The sequence below is a fragment of the Triturus cristatus genome, chromosome 4_1 (assembly GCF_964204655.1).
Source record: "Triturus cristatus chromosome 4_1, aTriCri1.1, whole genome shotgun sequence".
Classification (NCBI taxonomy): Eukaryota; Metazoa; Chordata; class Amphibia; order Caudata; family Salamandridae; genus Triturus; species Triturus cristatus.
In genome coordinates this window covers 428,748,761-428,771,827 of record NC_140585.1, presented here as the reverse complement: position 1 = coordinate 428,771,827, position 23,067 = coordinate 428,748,761, and the positions used below count along the sequence as shown (strand labels likewise).

At 43.3% G+C, this 23,067-nt stretch overlaps 1 protein-coding gene across 3 annotated transcripts in view; it reads left to right on the top strand.

Annotated features, from left to right (window-relative positions):
• The window catches only part of LOC146855075 (tetraspanin-11-like), an 899,585-nt gene extending 876,780 nt beyond the window's left edge, over positions 1 to 22,805 (top strand). For all 3 annotated transcript variants that reach the window (XM_085652574.1, XM_085652576.1, XM_085652575.1), the window contains one exon: positions 18,211 to 22,805. The gene's annotated coding sequence lies outside the window, so the exon portion shown is untranslated. The remainder of the gene's footprint in view (positions 1 to 18,210) is intronic.
• The last annotated feature ends 262 nt before the right edge of the window (positions 22,806 to 23,067 follow it).

Sequence of the window (23,067 nt, the reverse complement as noted above, 5' to 3'; positions counted from 1 at the left end):
CGGCAGTAGCACAGCGGTAATCTGGCACGGGCAGAAAAGGGCACAGGAATAACAACACTTCCCACGCTGCGTGGGGCAAGGCGGCGCTTTAAAGCTCGTTGGCCACGCCTCCCCTAGCAGCAGCTGTGGCGAGTCGGTGGAAAGCGGTGCACCCTGGGACAGCAAGTCCCACCAGGGTGTTGTTGCGACAAGTGGGTCACGTGATGTAGAGCCGGAGTCAAGTTTTTAGATTGAGTGTCCGCGACCCACACAGGAGAAATGCGGCAGTAGCACAGTGGCAATCTGGCACGGGCAGAACAGGGAACAGGAATAACAACACTTCTGTGTAGTCAACGTTTCGACCCCTACAAAGGAAGGTTAATTCAGTCCTCACGGAAGAATGCCGGGCTCCTTAATCACGATGCGGTACAAGGTTCACCCCTAACCTGAAAAGGAGGCAAGCTAACACAGACTATGGCGCGCTTATCCCTTTTTTATCCTTCCGTTTGCAGTACGCAGATGGAAAACCAATAAGCCAAGCCCCGGACCCATTATTCTGCCCTAAAGAGCCAGGTCTTCACAATTTTCCTAAAAAGAAGCTCCGCATCAATGTTGCGGAAGTCACTTGGCAAGGAGTTCCACAACTTAGCAGCCCCGACAGTGAAGGATCTGCCCCCCAGACGGGCTTTTTTGAAGCGGGCACGCAGAGCAGCTTTTGTGAGTTGGATCTTAGAGATCTCGTCTGCTTATAGCCATGGAGTCTTTGTTTCAAGTAGTTGGGCTCGGAATGCAGGCGTCAGAACATAAGACCCCACACAGTGCTATCAGCTACAAAAACGGAAAGACCAATTGTCTTTGCCACTGTCTTTTTTTGATTTCTAGCACTTTACGAAAGTGTGTGTGTTTCCTTGCTCTCCTCCTCTGTTTTCTTGTCTCCCCACTGCATTCTTATCATTTCCACTTCCCCTCTTTCCACTGTTTCCTGTCCCACTCATGGCAGCTACTGACAGGTCTATCTCATCCTTTTTCTTTGTTTTCTGCCCAGAATTATTTTCCCTTTTTATATTTTAATTTACTGTTCTAACATGATCATAAATAATGCTTAAATGGTGAATTAAAAATGGCTACCTACATCACAGCGCATGTGCAAACACGCATTGTAAAGCATGCACATGCATGTTGTGATCGATTTCTCACCGCACAGATGTACACATGGAACACAATGCTTTCATGCGCATCAGCGTTGCCTTGCTTGAACATGCATGTAATTTATAAAACACATCTGTAAGCCTATTAGCCCAGGCGAGATCTATTGGCTTTTCTATTGCTTGCTCTACTCTCTTTGTTGCCTCTTCCTGGATCTCATGCTTTCCTATGCTTAACTATCACAATGGAATGCTGTTTCGTGTAAGGTATAGATTTGAAATCCTGCAGTGTGGTATTCAGCCTTGTTTATTCTGTGCTACTGTAGTGGATGATATTTACCATTTAGTGCAGGGCCATTGAGCACCCCATTCCTCCCTGACGCAGCCCCAGCGTGTCTAGGGACACGAAAGAATAGCGACAAACACTTTGTGAGTGTCTTTGCGATGTGCAAGTGTGGTAGGTGACAGCTCCTCCCCCTCGTTAAGTCAGAATGGCCATCCTGCCAACACCTAAATCCCCTTGTCTCACTGTCTGGGAACAACATACAACGACCAACTGCTAGGTACAACTAGTCATGTGACCGAGGAACAGGCTGCAGGCACCAAATGGTTGGAACAAGAAAATGACATCTTTATAAAAGTGCCATTTTCAGAATTATGACTAAAATCCGACTTTACCATTAAAAAGGGCTTTTGATTACAACTAGACACCAAACTCGACCTGTCTACCTGCTCCCAATTGAAAGGTATCACATATAAAATGTAATAAGGTAACCCGATGTTATCCTATGGTAGAGGAAGGGCTTACAGTACTGAAAAATGAATGGAGGAGTTTCTCACTACCAGAACATGCAAAGTTAAAAGTACATGTCCAGCGTTTTAAATACTCTGCACCATGCCTTCTGGGCTGTTCAAGGCACACTTATGTGTATTAAAAAGGAAGGTTTGGGCCTTGCAAAAGGTTTATTTTGCCAGGTCAAAATGGCAGTTTAAAACTTCACACACAGGCTGCAATGGCAGGCCTGAGACATGTTTAAAGGGCTACTGAAGTGGGTGGCACAATAACTGCTGCAGGCCTACTAATAGAGTTTAATTTATAGGCCCTGGGTACATGTAGTACCACTTTACTAGGGACTTAAAAGTAAAACAAATAGGTTAAATGGGTGTAAGCCAATTCTACTATGTTTAAAGGAGAAAGTGCAAGCACTTTAGCACTGACTGGCAGTGGTCCAGGCCAACAAAAACAAGACCAGCAAAAATAGGAGGGTGAAGACCACCCTTTGGCTGACAGGTCAAACAGACATCTAAGAGAGAATGAATCAAATCTTGTGAACAAAGGATTCAGTTTTGCCCCTTCGAAACATCTGGAAGAACTGCAGGATAAATAAAGTTGGTTTATTCAGATTTACATGTAGATTGAAACTAATTACATTTTTGATAAGGTACTGGAACAGAGACCCCACTTGGAGAGTAAGGAGGATGTAAGTGGGAGAACCATCAAGGTTTAAGCAGATCTATCTATATTGATGAGTTTGGAGGAAGACATAGATAGTGATATTGAAGATTTAGCAAGACAGCTGGAAATAGTTGGTAACCCCTAGAGAAAGTGGCCTCAAATGTAAATCTAAGTTTACTCCGGAAATACAAAGTGATGTGATTGATACCGTTATGAGGTGCTCCTGAAAGACTTTGATGCATTTACTCATGAGAAACAACATTTTGATTTCAAGAAAGATACATTTGCAGCATTAGGAAGTTTGAAGGATGATACCGCATTGTTATTACACAGGCAGACAAGGAGGTAATGTAGTTGTTCATATTCAAATATGGAATATAGGGAACACAGTGATGAGAGCATTTGAGTACATCGTGTTTGGGAACATATGCTTTCTTGATGACTGAACAGTCTCCTCCCATGGACACAAAATGAACCTGGACTGCACCAGTGGGGCTTGGGTGCTGGAGGTGTGAGACACCGGCAGTTTTTCTCTTCATCCACTTTGCTTTTGGAAAAAGAAAAAGATAGACACCTAGGAGAAAAGAATTAATGTAAAAGACACAAGCTTTTCTGTCTTAACGGAGGGGGGTTGTTTTATGTACTTATGCATTTGAAGTTTTTATGTAGCGCTCTGTTTCTGTGCAACATCTTCGAGGCCGTTCTTATTAGCTCACATTCTGCTCATAGGCCTAAAGTAAAAATGTAGTTTTCTTGAATTAAAAATAGTTCGCCAACATCTTTGCTGGGTTTTCCTCCTTCACCATGGATTTCAGGGAGGCGGGGGGGGGGGGGGGGGGGGGGGGCTTGAGATGCGGAATGAGGGGCCATTAAAATTTACAGTTCAGCTTGGGACACAGGCGTGTTTGATTTTGGGTACACGGTCGGAATGCTGCACCTTCTTTCGCCATAGATTTCTTTTTTTTAATGAACCCATTTAATACGGAACACGTGCAGAACAACAACTGGGGCTGATAAAATGTAGATTGTTTTTGATTAAAATGGAATAATGTGCCAGTGATGAAAACAGGTTTTCTTGTTCAGCCGTAGCTGTTCCACACACGTTCATCTGTCGCCTCCAACATGTAGAGAGAAGCAAGCAACCGCAAACTCCAGGAACAAATGTGCACATATGTGTGGTCTCGTTCTGTTTTCAGTACTAAACAAAGTATAGCAGTGCCTGCAGACCAGAATGAAAATCTGCATAAACCCAAATGGCGTGTATGTATATATGTATGTATGAACCTATATATAGCCCGAACCTATCTGAAAACATGGAAGTGGATCCCAGGATAGAGATGTCTGCAGAGCAACAGGGACTCCAAAGGCTGCACAATAATATTGTAGACACTTGTTGATGCTTCAGAGACTTGCATGAATCCAGTAGGGACATGTCCTACTGATGCCTTCCTATCAACAAGGTATGATCCCCAGCATGGCTTCTGAACCCTGCCAGCATGAAGGATGGGGAGCAATTGATCATCTTGGCAATGAGCACTGGGCCTGCTTTTGGTACCCTGCCTGTGGCAGCCTTTTCTGATGGCACTGAGGCATTCCTTGACTGATGGCTCTGGGGCACATCATAGCTGATATCAGCCGGGTGCCATGCCCGTCGGTACAAGGGAAGCCCATGGCTGATCACAGGGGGGCTCAGGGTGACCCCCAAGGTGGCTAATGGTGTGTGGTGACTCAATGGCGGCTAGGACAGAACCACATACTGGCTGATTGGACAATACATGTTCATGGGCGATCAGTGCGGAACACTTCATGACTGAGTTGATTGAGTGGACTGTAATAATTCAGAGGATTATGAGATAAAGATGATTCAGGGCTTGGCACTTTATGCCTGATAGGACGAGTGCTTGATCTTATAGACATAAATAATCCAAGAAGGTTGATTTGACTAGGACATGTCTTGACTTCAGCGTGAGGACACAGCACGTCTGAGTTAGCTCGTATGTATTAACAATGAGGCACAGCAAGAATCATGGCAATGCTGCATGCCATCTCATGACACGGGGACACGTATGTTGGCTGAGGGCACTTAGGGATCTGACGGCTACTCAAAATGGAGAGCAACTTGACCGAGGAGCCTAGGGCATAATATGACTGGGCACTGTGGGCAAGTCTTTGTTGACAAGACTAAGGCGTGTCATGTCTGATAATGCTCAGCCACGTGTAAGCCTCTGGTACCAAAGCATAACACTTCAGATGGGACAGAGAATGTGCTTGACCTCACAGGTTCAAATCCAGTCCATTCAGCCTTTCATTCTTCTGAGGACTAAAAACATGTACAACTGAGTGGCGACATGGGGGTGAAGTGTGCTTTACAAATACACGTTATTATACGCTATGCTGATAATTGGTATTTGCAAAGTATGGGAAGAAGGCACACCATCGCTTGGATTGCTTTCTGTACCTTTGTTGCATTTCTGCAGCCTTTTATTTGTTAATAACTGAAAAGTATCAAAAGACGATTTCCCTTTAGCTGTAAGCCTGAACGTCAATTCACCAAAATGCCAGGGGTAGGGAGGTGACATCACACGCCATTTAACCTTTGCTCTCATTCACTCACGCATGCTTACACATACACACACATTTATACATACACACACTCGTTCTCACATAAACACATTATTATCCGCAAGCCTCACACCAAGGACATATAAAATATTTTTTTACTTACCTCAGCTGCCAGGGAGGGTCATATTCCATCAAATTGTAATTCATTCTTTATCACATTAATTGTGAATTATAAAAAATCATTCGTATCAATTTACTTAAAAAATTGATAAAAATGTAAGGACAGTGGAGCTGTACTTGAGTGTCTGGCACTGATTTCACCCCCTTTAAGACCAGGGGTCGCAAAGGCAGTGTCAGGGGTCGCAAGGCTCAAGCCAGGGCCGTAGTTGCAACCTCTGGTGACCCCTAAATGAATGTTGAAATAGATACAGGCCATGGATGCTCAAAAACATTTTTGGAAACACTGACAAACTCGGCTGCTTGTGGATCCTTATAAACATTTTTCTGGTGCGTTACTGCCCTAGAAATGGTCAGAGATTTACTACAGTCACTAGCAACATAAATCCCTTTCCATAGTGGTAAGGGAATTGCAGGAACAAAGCTGTCACTGAACAAATGCAGTGGCATGTCCCTATGGTCAGCTGTACCGCAGGAACAATTATGTTATACCCTACTTAATTGTATAACATGTACTCCAGCCCTGCTGCCTCTAGCTGCTCAACCAGAGCGTGAGATGGTCATGGAATGTTGGTGTGCCTGTGATGCGCGGAATGCCTGAGTGTCTGAGTGGATGAGTGTTGGCAGTTAGAGATGGGTTCCTCAGCGACACATTTGGTGTCGTGATGCCACAGGTTTACAGTTTGGGATGGTTCTTCCATGATGTCCTGTGGGTGGTCATCACATTGTTTCCATACACGAGGGAAGGTTGTGGGTAACAGCCCTTTGTTTAGTTTGTAACCTCTACAAGGGGGTCAGGAGCTCTTTTCTCATTTTCGTTTTGTTACTCCTACATGGGGGTACGTAATCTCCACAAGGAGGTTGGGACATGGGTTTAGTACCCATATATATACACAGTACCTAGGTTAACCCTTACACTGGGTTGGGACATGGTATAGTCCATTAACAGTTGCGCGCAGTACTATTGTACATCCCTTCACGGGCGTTTCTATGGGTGACGACCCATTTGTTTTTTGTTTCCCTTATTCTTGGGATTGTAGTTGCAGGGTATTCTACCTTGAGTGCTACTCTTTCTTATGCTTTTGGGCATTGGTGTTTTGATGTCTTTTACCCTTTGCGTTATAGACAATTATATCATAGTGTATGATACAAAATGCAACGAAATGTATTTCTTGTAATGTTACGCTTTTGCTTCAAAATGTTTTATAATCTATTTTTAGGGGGGTCGGGGGATATTGCTGTTCATATGTATGCATCTTATCCATCCTTTCTTGCTTTATTGGTTCTTTCTCCTGCGATGTTTTGTCTTTATTTCTGCATCCGAGAGACTTGTACAATTATTCATTTTTCTTGTTTATAGTTCTGGCTTGATGGTATATTACTTTCATTTTTCGTTTTCTTTGAAGAAAAAGGGATAATGTTATACCCTACTTAATTGTATAACATGTACTCCAGCCCTGCTGCCTCTAGCTGCTCAGCCAGAGCGTGAGATGGTCATGGAATGTTGGTGTGCCTGTGATGCGCGGAATGCCTGGGTGTCTGAGTGGATGAGTGTTGGCAGTTGAAGATGGGCTGAGCAGCTAGGCAGGCTGCTCCTGGTGGGGCTGCTACCACACTAGGCTGGCTGGAGTCAAGACAGATGTGACCTGTACTGGAGACTGAATAAAGAAGACTTATTAATACCTCCTGGCTCCAGGTGTCTATCTTCATAGATCACAACAAATTACACCTGCAGAAATGCTTTCGACTGGTCGTGATTTACAAAACTCAGTTAGCGAGGAGTAGACCTGAATACCTACAGATGTTGCAAGTATCCAGGTGTACAGTGGGAAACCTTTGTTAATTCTTATAAAGTAAAAAATCTACACCCAAAAGAATTAATAAAACTAAGGGGCATATTATCAAGACAGGCGATAAAATTATCTACGCTTTAGCGGCAGAAATCTGCCGCTAAAGCGGCGATAATGGGCTTGATAATATGCTCTATGGAATTCCAATTGAAGCCCATGTCAAATGTGAAGGACATCTAACCTGAGCTTCAATTGGAATTCCATAGAGCATATTATCAAGCCCATTATCGCCGCTTTAGCGGCAGTTTTATGCCGCTAAAGTGGCGATAATTTTATCGCCTGTCTTGATAATATGCCCCTAGGGGTGTAGTTTTCCGTCTTTTTAAATGGGGCTATATTTTTTAAAGACATTTCAGAGGAGGTTAATTCCCTCCATACCTACACTCTCTACTGAGTACGGTTCAATTAATATGCAATTTATAACTACCTTTTTTGGTGGCTATCTGCTCGGGTGAAACATTTGCTGTTGTGTGATCAGAGGGTGGAGAATGTGATCAAAAATGTTAACTCTGATAGAACACCTGCCACAAAGCAGGATATTTTGGGCAAATAAGTAATTCCTTTACTGGAAAACTGAACTTTGGCAGATAATTCTGATCCCTGCTCGAACCCCTATTTGTGCAGAAGTCAGAATTATGATTGGTGCTGACACATTTTGCCAGGAAAATACTGGTGAAATCTGTCATGGGAAAGTGACTGGAAAAAGGTGAATGTTGTGGAGCCAGTTGCTGCAGCAGCAGGCGTAACCATTTGCAAAACTGTTTGTGAGGTCATCAAATCTTACCGGCTGCTGCAAGATGAGGCCTGGACGCCCGAAGGCGAGTCCAGAGTAGCCTGTAGAAGGAGAGCCTGTGGAGGTGGCTCAGTGCTTGTGCCCCCTCAGGCTTCCTCTCCCATTCTCCGATCTGTGGCAGTGAGCTAGGAGTACCCTAAAACCAGAGACTTTTAAGGCATGGACAAAGTGGGCTCTGGCCCAGGGCACCAGCCTTTCAGGGGGGCCCTTTTAGAGCCAACTCTGTTCTGCAGAGACTTACCCTAATGGTCTTGAATAAATCTTTAACAGATTGTTTTGAAAACCGTTTTCCTTTAGTTTACTGTTTAATGTGGGTGATTTGTGAGAGTGTTTTACAGATATTTTACAGAGAAATGTTGTGTTTATGTTGCATGTAGCATCCATATTTTTTTTAATTTTAGATCAAAACAGGACCTTAGATACGAGGAATGGGAAGATGTCACAGAGATTATTGCAGTAATATTAGTGGGCTGCTGCTGTGTTACAGCAGGTCACTATCACTAAATATTAGATGTAAACACATTTAGAATTTGGATGAGTGTGCCTGTGCACTGTCAGTGACCTGGCCAAGGAGGGCATGAAAGAGCTGAAATTGGATCAGAAATTCAAAAGTTGTCCTGAACGGGGTCCAAAAAATACGTCTAGCCCAGGACCCCCAAAATCCTTAAGATGTCCCTGCCTAAACCCCAGTGTTTGCTTCCCCTGCTCAGACCATGTGTGGGCGGGTTGTTCTGACGGGGAGCCAGTCAATGGTCGCCCATCACACCGGGCATTGTGAAAGCCTATAGGTGCTCTTTAGAGGGAGCACCCCTGGTCAGGCTATTCCAGCCCAGGTCAGATGGGCATGTGGGGTAGCCTGAGGTCCTAAGGGTGTGGTGGCTCAGGGCAACCTGCTGGTCCATGTGGCCCCATGGGCCTTGTGTGCCTGTATGTCTTCATTGGGAACATTATGATTGTTTCTTTCTGAGTGAAAGACTTATGCTGCTCAGAGTAAGGGAATAACCCGATCTGGCCAGTTGAATGGCAAGGACAAATTCAGAATCATACTTTTCCTGTCTTGAGAGTATTGGCTTGTGACGTTTACATAATCGACCTAATTAACATAGTTGATCAGCATGTGTGATGTTGCTGAAGATGTTGAAGACCCTACATGCTTCACACCGCATTTTCTGCAGAAGTGGCAGAGTCCGCCCATGCCCAAGCCCACGCTCATGTCATTGAGTTGCACCGTATCTCTCCAGGGATGGTCTTATGTTGGCTTTTCCCCGCTCTCTATGTCTTCCTGTGGTTACTGTGGCAGTCCATCCAGAAGACGGTGAGTTTTCATTCATTGGGGCAATCTGCCACTCAAGAAGTTGAGCGGCAAGTGGGCTTCTGGTTCCATCTTTATTTTGGCTAATGAGGCTGGAGACTGGGGAGAGGAGTGAGTCGGACAAACCAGGCAGTCTCCACTTAGGTAAGGAGACAGTGTGCTTGAGTCAACCAGTTTGGGTGGCGGCAGTGGCGAAGCCAAATGCTGCTTGCGGTCTGCTGCTTATTGGACACCTCCTTGGCCTCCGTTCTTACGCCCGCTTGGATGTAGTTCCCTTTACATGAGGTGTGTTAAAGAAATTTAAAGAAGTGGAAAGAAGACTTAGAAGGGTGTTTCTTCTTCTCTGATAGCTCTTTAGCGTTCCTTAAATGACCTACCCGATCTTGGAGTCTTTTCTAAGTAGTAACTCCTAACCGCATTTGACACATAGAAGTGGAAAGTTGTCCAGAAGAAGTATCTCCCTAAACATTGATAGAGACTGTGAATGTAGAGCACTTTGTAGTCTCTATACGATCTTGGACAAACCTATGGAAGAGCCCCACAAATTAGTAGGCAGTCAAGATGACTATTAAACTAAGGAGTAGGGATGTAATCCTGAAACCATCTTGTTAGACAATTGGCCCCAAAAAATGTTCTAATGTGGTCCGACGAAAGGCACTTAATATTTGGGCTTTGTCTGATCTACCAAAAATTCCATCCTTTTTTCTGAAAATAACAGCAGTTAATTTAACACCATTTCCTGCAGTATTACCTGCAGTTTCAAACAATTCTCCAGTACAAAATCCGGTAAATCATAATAACATGACATCTTCTGTTCCTCCAGTTTCGGAAATAGCGCAAGATCAGAATGTCCATGTGGGAGTTACAGAAATAGTTATGGAAAATTCTCAAACTGCTCAAATCCAAAGGATTTCAATGGATTTCACTTTGCCAGATATTGACCTGGATTATCAAGTGCAGTGATTAAGAGTGTATTGTTGCAGTGTAAAATAAAGTGGCGGGGAGTGGTGCAAGGTAGAGTGCAGTTGCATAGAGTGTGATGGCAAAGAGTAAAGTGGTGTAGAGTGCAGTGGTGCAGAATATAGTACAGTGGCATACAGTGGATTAGCGTAGAGTCCAGGGGCATAGAGTTGAGTGCTACAGAGTAAAGTGCATTGGCATAGAGTACAGTGCTGAAGAGTGGTGTATAGTACAGTGGCGTAGAGTGGAGTTGTGCATAGTAGATTGGTGTGGCCTAGACTTGAGTGAAAGTGCAATGGCAAAGAGTGCAGTGGTTTACAGTAGAGTGGCGAACAGTGTATTGAATATAGTAGACTGGTAGAGTAGAGAAACATAGCGTGAAGTGGCATAGAGTGCAGTGCTGTAAAATGGAGTGGTGCAGAGTACAGTGCTGTGGTGTGGAGTGGTGCATAGTAGTGGTGTAGAGCGGAGTATGCATGGTATGGTAGAGCACTGCCAATATAGAAAACACATTTTCGATAGAAATTACCTTTACAGAGACATACAGTTTCACTAATAAAACTAAACAGTGCACTAACGAAAGAGTGTGGAAATTGCATCAACTTGTGTATTGATTTGTTTTGATCATATTAATGCATTTGTTTCCAACACACTTAAGAAATAACACAAAAATTGCTTAATTTGTGTTCCTAATTCTGATATATTCTGAAATACTTACACAGTTAATTTAATGTTGTCATGTGCTAGAAGAAACCTCTTTCCTACCCCCAATATCCAACAATGTTATCACATAATTCCTCTCACTTTGAAGTCAGAGAAAGAAAATTAAACAAGTGCCGTCTGAAGACAGTGCTTAACATTTGACCTCGGTCTTTGAATGGACAGCAAATGTGACAGGACAAGAACAAGATTTAAAGGTCTGTTTACAGAAAAGGAGCTTGTGGAAGATTACAGTAAACACGCTTTAGGCAAATAAAGCAAATAAAGCCAGCAAATAGAAAGCCAGAAAATGTGAGTTACAAACCACAGAGCCAATGGTAATCAATGGGCGGAATGCATTCCTAGCACAACTTTCTGAAAGTCCCCAAGATGTCTTTAGGAAACTGGGCTATCTGGTAGGCTGCATCCTAAAAGCGAGACTATACAGTCCACAGAAGACGGTCCACCCTCAAGAAAGACAATAGCGCTATTTGAAAGTAGCCCCCTTTATTTGGAGACCATTCAAGCTCGGTCCCAGGATACTTGGTTCCGATCTAGGGAGGACCTGGCCTGGCAGTTCAAGCTGGACTATTCCCATGGGGAGCAGGGTCAGACTGAGTGACATATGGCTGTGTCCAAGCTGGAATGGCATGCTGAGCAAAATAATGATGAATTTAGGCCCAGATCTCTGTACTAGGGGTGAATATTTGACAATGTTCAGCATTCCGTCCATCATCTTTTAGTGTTGATATTGTGGCCCTAAATTAGAAGGGTATGCCCAGACGTGGGACCCGCGCTCACTAAGCCATTGAATTCAAGCTAGCCTGGCTGATGCGGGTGATACTCTGAAACTGGAGCCAGAATGCTTGTTTCTGGTCCAGGGAGGGCCTGGCCTGGCAGTTCAGGCTGGGAGCAGGGTCAAGACTAATTTGCATATGGCTGGGTCTAAACAGGAATGGCATGATGAGCAATAAAACTATGGATTTAGGCCCAGATCTCTGTACTGGGGGTGAATGTTTGACAATATTCATCATTCTGTCCATCATATTTATGTGTTGCTACAGTGGCCTAAGTGGGAAAGATATGCCCAGACTTGGGTTCCATGCTAACTATGCCAGTGAATTCAAGCTAACCTGGCTAATGAGAGGTGATACTCCGAAACTGGTGCCAGGATGCTTGTTTCTGGTCCAGGGGGGACCTGGCCTGGCAGCTCGGGCTGGACTGTTCCCATGGGGAGCAGGGTCAAGACTGATTTGCATATGACTGGGTCCGAACTGGAATGGCATGGTGAGCAAAAAAACAATGGAATTAGGCCCAGATCTCTGAACAGTGGGTGAACCTTTGACAATGTTCAGCATTCCGTCCCTCATCTTTTTGTGTTGCTAAAGTTGACCTTTCAAATACACCTGAATTCCCCTTTAAATTCCAGCCTTCTCGAACTGAGGGGCTATGTTAGTGTATCAGAGGCTCTACATGCCTTACAAGGTATATTAAACTTTCTGGAGATCCTAAACTCTGACCATATTCTGGAAACAATGTCTACCATACTTTTATCATTAAAACAAAAGGATGTTGGCTAGGATAAGCCTAATGTACCTTTGCAAAAATCACCATCTCTGGCAGGGTTATCTTATATATCAATTGTGAAAAGTGACAGGAGAATGGTGAAAAAGATGGCGGTTTAGGTGGGAAATCCCTTGCAGGGGATAGAAGTTACGGAAAAGCAAAAAAAGGATAATATCTACTCAATTCGTAATCTTTTTTTCTTGCCTGAAAAAAATCAGGATTTATTAGTCTCCCCTCCAGAATAATGATCCAATCGCCATATATCTCATATTTGGAAAAAAGAAAAGACAAAGCTTAAATCTATGATCCTCTAGCAATCGTCGACCTCAGATGAGATGACAATAATATGAGAAGTAAATGCCTCTGGAAAAAAATCAAAACAACTGAAAAGTAAAAAAAGAAGGAAAAGGAATCAGAGACTGATAAAAATAAGGAGACAGATCAAATTTTGTATTCACAATATTGGTACAAAATATCAAACAGGTAAAGTGGAGATTCTTATCAAAATGACTGCATCATAAGCTGTTAATGCTCAGCGTATGAGCACAGCTCAGGTATAACCAAGGATCTGATAGGAACTCAGACTCCCCAAGTTAGTGGAGTTTCCACTTTCAACCCTTTTGCTGCAGATCTTCAGATGAAAGTTTGCCTAATGTGTGTAGCCTCCCAAATGTACAGGTCGGTTCATGCTTGCTATCTAAACCTCTTGTAAATAAGGCTCCTCGGCCCTTAGAATGAGACCATTTATCCATCCAACTAACAGAATTGAATCTATTTTTGTTTATTTTCGGGGGAAGTTGTTCCTTTAAATAGAGAAAAGATATTGAGGTTACTTTACTTTTTTCCCCCTCTAGAATCTCTTTCCTTGACTGAAATCAGAAGCGTGTCATTTGTTGACAAGAATAATTTAACTTAAACACGAGCCGAGTTCTGGTCCAACCGAGCTCCGGGTATTATCCTGCATAATGCAGATGTCTTTTGATGGATTTTTGTGTCTGGTAAATGAATTTTAAATATCCTTGACCTGTTTGTAATATTATGTATTGACGAGATAGATTGTTGACCTCAGTCAAGGTCAAATCAATTTGAGTTGTGCGGACTGTATGGCACCCGGTAATTTCTGGGTGCAATTATTAAATCTTGGCAGGTCCTACCTGCCAGAACCCAAAAGTGTAAAAAGGGCCAGTAATGACTGGGACAAGAGGGCGGATGTTGGTCTGGGAAGCTCCAAATACACGTATCAGTCCCCAATAAGGGAGAAAAACTCAGAATTGGTGACATTTATCACGTCTACTCATTTCTGAACATCTTGGTGTCCGACTTTATGAGGTGAAATAAATACTGACTTCTTCTCCAGGTCACTTGTAGTTAAGCGCTAATTGTGTAGAACGAGATTATTTAATATTTAACGTGATATTGTTCCCAGTCATTTTTGCATGCAGTTTGTGCTGTGTGTTCTGCTTTATTTTAACTATGCAGAAAAAATCCAGCTGTGCGCAGCTTGATAACAATGCACGGCACATTGCCACGACTGGCGCGTTGGCTTTATGCAATGGTCCTTTTCAACTGAATAATTACAATAACTCCCCCAAGAGGGCCACCGCGTCCCATCTAAGCTTTTTATTCAGCTTGTAAGCCACACCCCCATCAAGATCAGATGAAGACAGGCCTTGATTTAGAATCCACGGTAAGAATCACCATTCTCGGGAGAAGGGTCATGTAGTGTACAATGACTGGGAGGAGGGAGAGAGAGTGATAGGTAAAGTCCTCTGTACCTCAATCTCAGTGGCGGTGCGTCCATTGGGGCATTGGGGCGTTGCCCCTCCTGCCCGCACCCGCACCACAGCTCCCTCGACGTCTCTGAACTTAAGTAAACTTAAGTTCAGAGACGCTGAGGCCGGGAGAACTGACAATCATGTCAGTCAGTATGACGTCAGACCGCCCACCCCCTTCAGAGTCTGAAGGGGGTGGGTGGTCTGGTGTCATGTTGACTGACCGGCATTGTCTGGGGCAACAGGCAGCAGCACACAAGTGCGCATGAGTGGGGACGGAGGGTGGATTTTTGCGCCGTGCCCAGTCATGCGCACTAGTGTTTCCACAGGCTGGCGCATGCCCATTAGGAGAGCGACGGTTGAGCCAAGGCTCAAAGCTCAGTCTCCTAATGGGCAGGCGGGCGGAGCATAAGCCTGCTTTAAGCCAATCTTGGCGCTGCTCCCATGCCAGGATTGGCTGAGAGGGGTCTTGCCAGCAGTGATGGGCTGTTCCAGGGTAGGCGCCAGATTCCAGAACAGACCCGAGGCGGCGCGGACCTGCTCAGGTAGGATTGATTTTTTTAATAAAATCATTTTATTACGTTATTTAAAAATCCCCACCCCCGCGCGACACCCCCCCCCCCTCCCTCCCACGAGCCGCGACTGCGTCAGGCCGTCTGTGTCTCTTTTGAAATATGCATTCTGAACCTAAAGGGAGCTTACTGTTTGTTTTTGGACGTGGTACAGAGCTAACATTGTCTGCATTAGTAGCATTACCCGGAAATTAATCTCGAGCGAGGTTGTTTCCTTGTGGTGTCACTGGAGCTCAGGGCCAGCGCTCGGCGTGGGCGAGCCCAGGGCACTTGCTTCTGCTGACCTTACCTCCCAAACTGCTTTTAATCACAATTCCAGACCTCTCTATGCATCTTTTTGTTCTCTTCATTTAGTACCTTATTTTACCTCTGTTTCACGTTCTCCTTCTCTGTGTTCTTTCTCCCTACCGGCCCCTCACTTCTAATTTGGTACGAATGGGCAGATGTTACAGGGGCTTCTGTAGTGCGACATGCATAATAATGTACCGTGCGAAGTAATTCAGTGTGTGTGGACTGCATACATAGCTATGGTATGAGATAGTGCCAATGCTTGCAGCCGGACAGCCTCTGGGCACTACTATTATTTTTTCGAAAGGATGCGTCTGCAGGCAGCGATTTGTAACAGTTCGATATAGCAGGGCTCTGGGCTGGTTAGAGCAAGGGCGGGGGTATGGAAGAAGGATGTGCGGGGACGTAGAAGGCAGGACAGAGGGAAGACTGGAAGAGTCAGTACCCCGGGCTTGGGATGAATGATGCGAAGTGAAAGTGGGAGGCAGTATTAAAAAAAACGACTACATTTTAGTTTTTGTTCTTGTTTGGAGTTTTATGTAGCGCAAACTAGATCCGAAGGTATCAGAGCGCTTTACATGAGCACCAGTTGCGTTACAGACGGACACTGTACTACAGAGCTGTTCAGCATTGTATGTTCCGTGTAAAGATTGTAGAGTTAGAGACGAGTCTCTCATCGCATGCATATGTGTGATAATATAGCGTCCTCACAGTCAGTGGCTTCGATGTGCGCAGGATGGATAAAATGTGTATTTGATGTTTCTTTATTTCCGGAGGGAAAACGCTCGTGTAAAATCATCCTGTTTTGATGACCGTGTTGCATTGTCCCTGTCTCGCTGCGCTCGCGCAGCCGTCTGCAGCAACTTTGGGCCAGACATGGGTTTCCCAGCAGTTTATATATTTTGTGGCTCCAATATCCCCCCAAGCCTCATTACCGGCACCTAATGAGACCCCCTTTACTCCGTGACGTGCAACCGCTCCATCTAATTAAGGAAATCGCTCTTCAATGCTGATTATTTTATTTGCAGCCATAATTATATTTCTTTCGGCTAAATCGCAGTTTAATCGGGACAAAAGTGTGGTTGTGAGTTTAGGCGGCAGGGGCTGAAGAACGAAGGCAGCAGTGGCTGGGAGATAGCTCAGCATTAGTACATTTGAAAATAAAAAGATTAATTTCCACTGGTGGAACAAAGCAGATTGAGGCACATTTATGGAAAAATGTCACGTAATAAGGAGTGGTGAAAATGGCCTGAAAGAGCAGTAAATTAACAATAAAAATGGGAGTATGTGAACTTGATTTGTGCTCACTTCAACGTTTGCCCAGAATGCATAGACATTCCTACTGACAGGAAGGGCGCACAGTACAACTTTGCTTTCTAAAATTTGCTTGGAAATGCACCATTTGCCCACTCTTTTTTCAAAAATTTCTCAGGGTGAGAACCCCCCCTTAGGTTGTTAGGGCTCGCTCACTACACTCGCTCACCGCGGTACACTCCAACTGAAATTTTACGCCTCACCACTTTCAAATGTCACCAGCCGCCACGGCTCAATCTATTGTAGCTGGCATCTCTCTTCCTCACTGCGAGCTCTTCTCCTTTACTGTGTAGGATGCAGCAGCGGTCGGCACTGATCGGAGGTTGGGGGCGGGGCAGGAAGGGGGAGGACGCAGGAGGTAGGAGGGTGGGGACGGGAGGGCGCACGTGGGGGAAGTGGGAATAAAAAAAAAAAATTAACGTACCTTCTCGCCACTTCCTCACCTCTGTAGTCCTCCCTCACTCTGCCATACCAGAAGCACACCCAGGCGACCAGTCAGCCAATCACAACGCCTCTTTAGCAGCATTGTGATTGGTCTGAGCTCCGTGTTTTGGCACTCAGACGCTGACTGGGGGCCTGGGCATGTTCTCCATGTAAGCTGTAATGCAGCATGCATGGAGAGCATGTGAAGTGCGCAAGACTGTATTGGGCGGCCCGAGAGGGCCGGCCAAGCTGCCACTGCGCACATTAGAAGGGTGCTACCTCTCCTCCCCTGCCCCCGCACCCTAACACAAAGCGGGAGGAAGTAGGGGAAAATACAATGATAATAACGCAAGTTATTATCATTTTATTTTCCCTTTGTCACTGCAAAAAGCGTGGGGCAATGCTCCAATACCGCTGGAGGGTGTACATTCTTTTACTGGTCGCACCAAAAGTTCCTGAGAACAATCATGACTGTCCTGAGATGAGACAGGATATCAAATACTGGTGTAGCTCATTCGCATAGCTTTATTGACCAAGCAGCTACTTATTAACGCTGGTTATTGATCCTCACCTGACATAGGGGCCTGAGCTGGAGGGAAGGGTGCATGAGATCATATATGACAATAATTAGGGTTAATGTTGGAATCCACGGTAAGTAATGCTTTTAGCACTTTAATGTGCCTGGTATGTTACTAGCCCCTTCTCCTGTCCTGATAACAAGTCAGTTGTATTTTTAGTGATCTGCACCTGAGGAGTTTGCCAGTAAGACAAGAACTACATTCCAGTAAGACAAGAATTGCATTCCAAGGGATCCTTTTCGCTTCCAGGCTCTCAACATTCCAGTGACTGTGTCTGAGCAGGTGGTGTGTTCAAGGACTGGAGCTATGCTCAGGCTACCTCAGATCATTTACCTACCTTCTTAACATGATTGTCTTCACATGTCTTTGGCGCAGCACATTATAAGCACTCACTACTGTTTTTTAATATGTTTCAACTCACTCATTTAATTTCATGTTGCAAGTCTCGCTTCTAGTGTGCTTTGCATGTTTTATGGGCTGCCGCACTCATTGCTTTTTCTGAGACTTAGGAAGGTCAGCAAATGTGGTTTGCCAAATCACCGCAAACATGGAGGGACATACAATAACATTATTTTTTGTCTTTTAAAAAAAAAATCATTGCTGTATTCCTTCATTCCACCTACCCGCGGCTCAGCACATAATAATAATAATAATAGTAATAATAATAAGGGTTTTAAGAACAAATGATAATCCTATAGATTATAATTATAATAATACGAATGATAATAAAAAATAATGTTTCCTGTTTCCTTTCTGTTGAACAGATCTTCGAAGTGATTTTTCCTGCTGCTTCTTCAGAGAATTAAAATGGACATGTATTAATATTTAAAAGGTGGAACTTGCCGACTGTACCTGTATTGAAAGGAGTGAAATAAGGTTCTGCAACAACCATACTAGGTTACAAACTTATTGAAAAAAACAGCTTCTGCTGCACGGATAGTATTGTGCCCTAGTGGAAGTTTTAGGTTTGCAATACTGGCATTTTAAAAAGCAGGTAGAACAATATATGCAAAGTGTATATGGTTAAACAGGAATCTTAATACAAGTATTATGGTAAAAATGAAATTATTGAATAATGCAGAGTTGAGACAAAATAAACTGCCTAGAACATTGGATTCTCTGCTGAACATTTCGATGCGCTGCAAAAATGCACATAAATTCATCTTTATTTGTGTTTTCATCAATACCCAGCACAATTCCTAATATTTGTGTTTTGATTCACAGAGTTGTAAACAGTATTCTTTAATACACTTCTGTAAGAAACTCTTCAAAAATGGCTTTGCAAGTATATTTGCTTGTCACAATAATCATCTAGAATGTATCAAAGTATTGATTGGCATTTACGTAAAATACATTGCAATTTGGGAAGCTATACAACCTATTCACTATCAGATATCAACATATCCAAACAATAATTTAGAAAATATTTCAAATGCTACTTAACCCAGATTAAAAGTTTGTATGTTGGAGCATCGATAAACGAAACAACGAAAACCTTTACAACGATTAAGTCATAACAACGCCTGCCTTTACAGTGAACGTTTTTACCACCGATATTACTTTACCATAGATGTCTTTACCACGAACATGTAAGTATTTGGCAGCTAAGTCTAAACCCTTTTTGTTATACATATTTATATAAGTATAATGGTTTATACTTACCTGTAAAATACTTACATTTTCATGGTAGAGGCATGTGTGTGGTAAAAATATTATAGGTAAGTATTAACTATATATATGTATATATATATATATATATATCCCTAACCACCCTAAACACTAAATATACCCTTAACACCCACAAACACACATCCCCACACTAAACCTTAAAAATACCACTGTCACCTAAAAACCCACACCCGCCCTAAACTCTAAAAATACCCCTGCCACCCAAATACATAACCCTTGGAATACCTCTGCCATCCAAATACCCACACCCACCCTAAACCCTAATAATACACTTCTCACCCAATTACCCATACCCACCCTAAACCCTAATAATTCCCTTGCCACTCAAAAACCCATACCCACCCTAAACCCTAAAAATAATCTTACCACCCAAAATCCCATATCCATCCTAAACCCTAAAAATCCCTAGCCACCCAAAAACCCCTACCCACCCTAAACCCTTAAAAATTCTCTTGCCACCCAAAAACACACACCCACCCTAAGCCCTAAAAATACCCTTACCTCCTAAATACCCCTATCCACCCTAAACCCTAAAAATACCCTTGTCACCCAAAAACCCATACCCACCCTAAAGCTTAAAAATACCCTTGCCGCCCAAAATCTCACACTCACCTTAAAGCCTAAATATTCCCTTGCCAACCAAACACCACTATCCACCCTAAAATACCATTGCCTCAGAAAAGCCCATACCCACGCTGAATCCCTAATGAATGAATATTAGATTTCTAAAGCGCGAACTTAGCCTAGAGGCGTCAAGGCGCTGCGAGAGGGACTGTCATAGAGAAAGAAAGGAAACACTCAACCTGATGACTCTGTAAAGATCCAGGTCTTAAGAGCCTTGCGGAAAGGAGAGTGAGACATTTGTCCAGAGAGATCGCCAGGGAGGGAGTTCCATACCTTAGCAGCGGCAATAGAAAAAGCCCTGCCTCCCCATCTAGTCTTCTTGAACCTTGGGACTACCAACAGATTTTTACTAGCTGACCTAAGCTGCTTGGCAGGGACATAGCGCCGGAAGTGTCCTTTAATAGAATCCAGGCCGGGGCCTGGATTCTAATAAAACGCCTTGTGGGTAGGACATGGGGCTTTGAACTGAATTCTTCGATTTAAAGGAGGCCAATGCAGCTTGCTCAGGGAGACTGAAACTGAGTGGTATTTTGTAAGATCCATCACCAGCCATGCTGCTGCGTTATGCACCAGCTGCAGACGACAAATCAGGTTTTTGTTAATGCCCAGAGGGCATTACAATAGTCCAGTCTGGACATGACTAAGGCAATCACCGCCTGCTTTCGAGAAGCAAAAGAGAGGAAATGGGAGATTTTCCTGAGAATCCTAATGATCCTAAAACATATGGAAACCGTTCTATTAATCTGCCGACTCGGAGAGAGAGAGTTGTCCACTATGACTCCTAGATTTTTACCATGGGATACAGGGTGAGGGCAGCAGCCAAGCGTACCCGGCCACCAGTCACTAGACCAGATGTTCTGTTGGTTTCCAAAGATCAGGACCTCTGTTTTTCCCCCATTAAGTTTAAGATATTTCTCCACCATCCAAGAGGAGACCGCCTGCATGAAATTTTTAAAATTCGTAGCAGATTCCCTAATGCTGTGAGAAATAGACACCATAATTTGCATGTTGTCAGCATAGGACAGTACCTCCAATCCAAATGACCTTACAACCCTTGCCAGTGGGGCGACATGGATATTAAAAAGGGTTAGGCTCAGAGAGGAGCCTTGCGGGACTCCACATACCAAATGATTAGGAGCCGAGTAGAATTGACCCATTTTTACAATCTGAGCGCGATCACAGAGGAAGGAAGGAAGTAGTTTGAGGGCCATGCCCCCAATCCCTATCTCCTTGAGCCATTCCACCAGTCTCAAAGGAGATAGGGTATCAAAGGCTGCGGTCAGGTCAAGAAGAACCAACAGCTTGGCGAGTCTTGCATCAACCTGAAGATAAATGTTGTCAAATACCGAGGTTAGTGCTGTCTCCGGACTATGTTCACCTCTAAAGTCATGCTGCGAGCCATCAAGCAGCTTTTATTCCCTTAAATAAGAATTGAGGTGAGATTTAAGATATTTCTCCAACATTTTAGCTGGAACTGGTAACAGGGAGATGGGGCAATAATTCTTTAAATCCGCTGAATCCAGAGAAGGTTTTTTAGAAGAGGTCTAACCACTTCAGTCTTCCAGGGGAATGCCCTTATAACCCAGAAATCCACACCCACCTTAAACCCTAAAAATACCCTTGCCACCCAAAAACCCATACCCACCCTAAATCAAAAAATAATCCTTACCAACCAAAACCGATACCCACCCTAAACTCAGAAATTACCCTTTGCACCTAAAAATCCATACCCACCCTAAAGTAACACTTGCCACCCAAAAACCCATACCCACCCTAAACCCTTAAAAATATCCTTGCAACCCCATATATACATATATAAGTAATAAGTATATAAAATAAACACTTAAAGGTTATCTTTAAAGCTTACCAAAATACTTACATTTACAAGTAATTTTTCTTGTTATGAGTTTGCTTCTACCATACATGCTTTGAAACCGAAATTCGTTGTGAAGGCATCCGTGGTGAAGGCACGTATGCTGTAAAAATATTTTTTTGAATATTTGCGTTGTAAAGACGTTGTAATGTCTTAGTTGTAAAGGCATCTCGTTGTTTAGCATTCGCTGTAAAGGCTGTTTCCCAGATTAAACACAAGTTCCTCTGCATACAAAAACAATAAAGATAATGTACACATTGCGGAATTGCAATTGGTGCTGATTTATGCTTTGCCATGCTCCATTCTATGATACGTTAGCACACTGGCTGATTTATTGTATTTTATACATTGAACTTCACAGACATGTGAGAAAAAATTGTTTGTAGTGTTTCTTGAAGTGATATGGGGTTACTATGCAGTATGCACGCTCTAGTTCTAATCAAATGTCACATCATTCCTCTGCCAAATATGAATTGTATAGCCACACCTGCAGTAAATCGCATTAGTATGTCTTTGCTCTGCTAAAGGAAGCTTGATATGAGAATCTACACTACAGGGCAATGGTAATACTTACACCTCATAATGGATTACATTGCGAAAATGTATTGGGAATTTTGAATATGTAAGAATTATTAACCATGTGTATACATACATAGAGAAAAGACAATACATAAGAGTTATCGTGTATAATTTTCTTTTAGTGTCACAGGGGTTCCGGTTGTGTGATAAAGCCTAAAGGCCAAGTCACTTGCATACGTCACCAGATCCCTTTGTTGACCACAATGCTGAGGTTTCCATTGTGTATTTTTATTATAGCATGATAAATAAGGGATATATTTTTGAATCACTGCATGAATTACAATGTAATGTATAACCATTATACTGTATCCATTAATAATTGATATTGTAAATTTTCTGTGATTCTTGTTGTTTAAAGTCATTGAGAAATATGTATATATATATATATCATAGAAGAATGAAACCATGTAATGTGTATACATTATACATATTTTATATATGCACAAAGACATAAATCCTAATAAGAGGCAACGTTTCTGTTCATTGAAGAGGATTCTATGCTCCTTTACCGTAAGTGCCTCTTTTCTGTGCCTTAATATTTCTGAAAAGTATACAAAAAAAGTGCTGAATGGAATGCTTGAATTAATCTCAGCCACTGGTGATTACTCAGGCAGCATCTCAGTCTATCTTTATTTTGCACACCATGTCTCCTCAGTTTGGGCCCAGCTATACACAAATCAGTCTTGACCCTGCTCCATCGGAACAGTCCAGCCTGAACTGCCAAGCCAAGTCCTCCCTGAACTGGAACACAAGCAACCCAGAATCGGTTTTGCCCTAGTCATGGGTTTATCAACCTTGTACAGCTTGGTTCTAATGACACAGCGTGCACGGGATCCACCCACGTCTGGGCATGCGC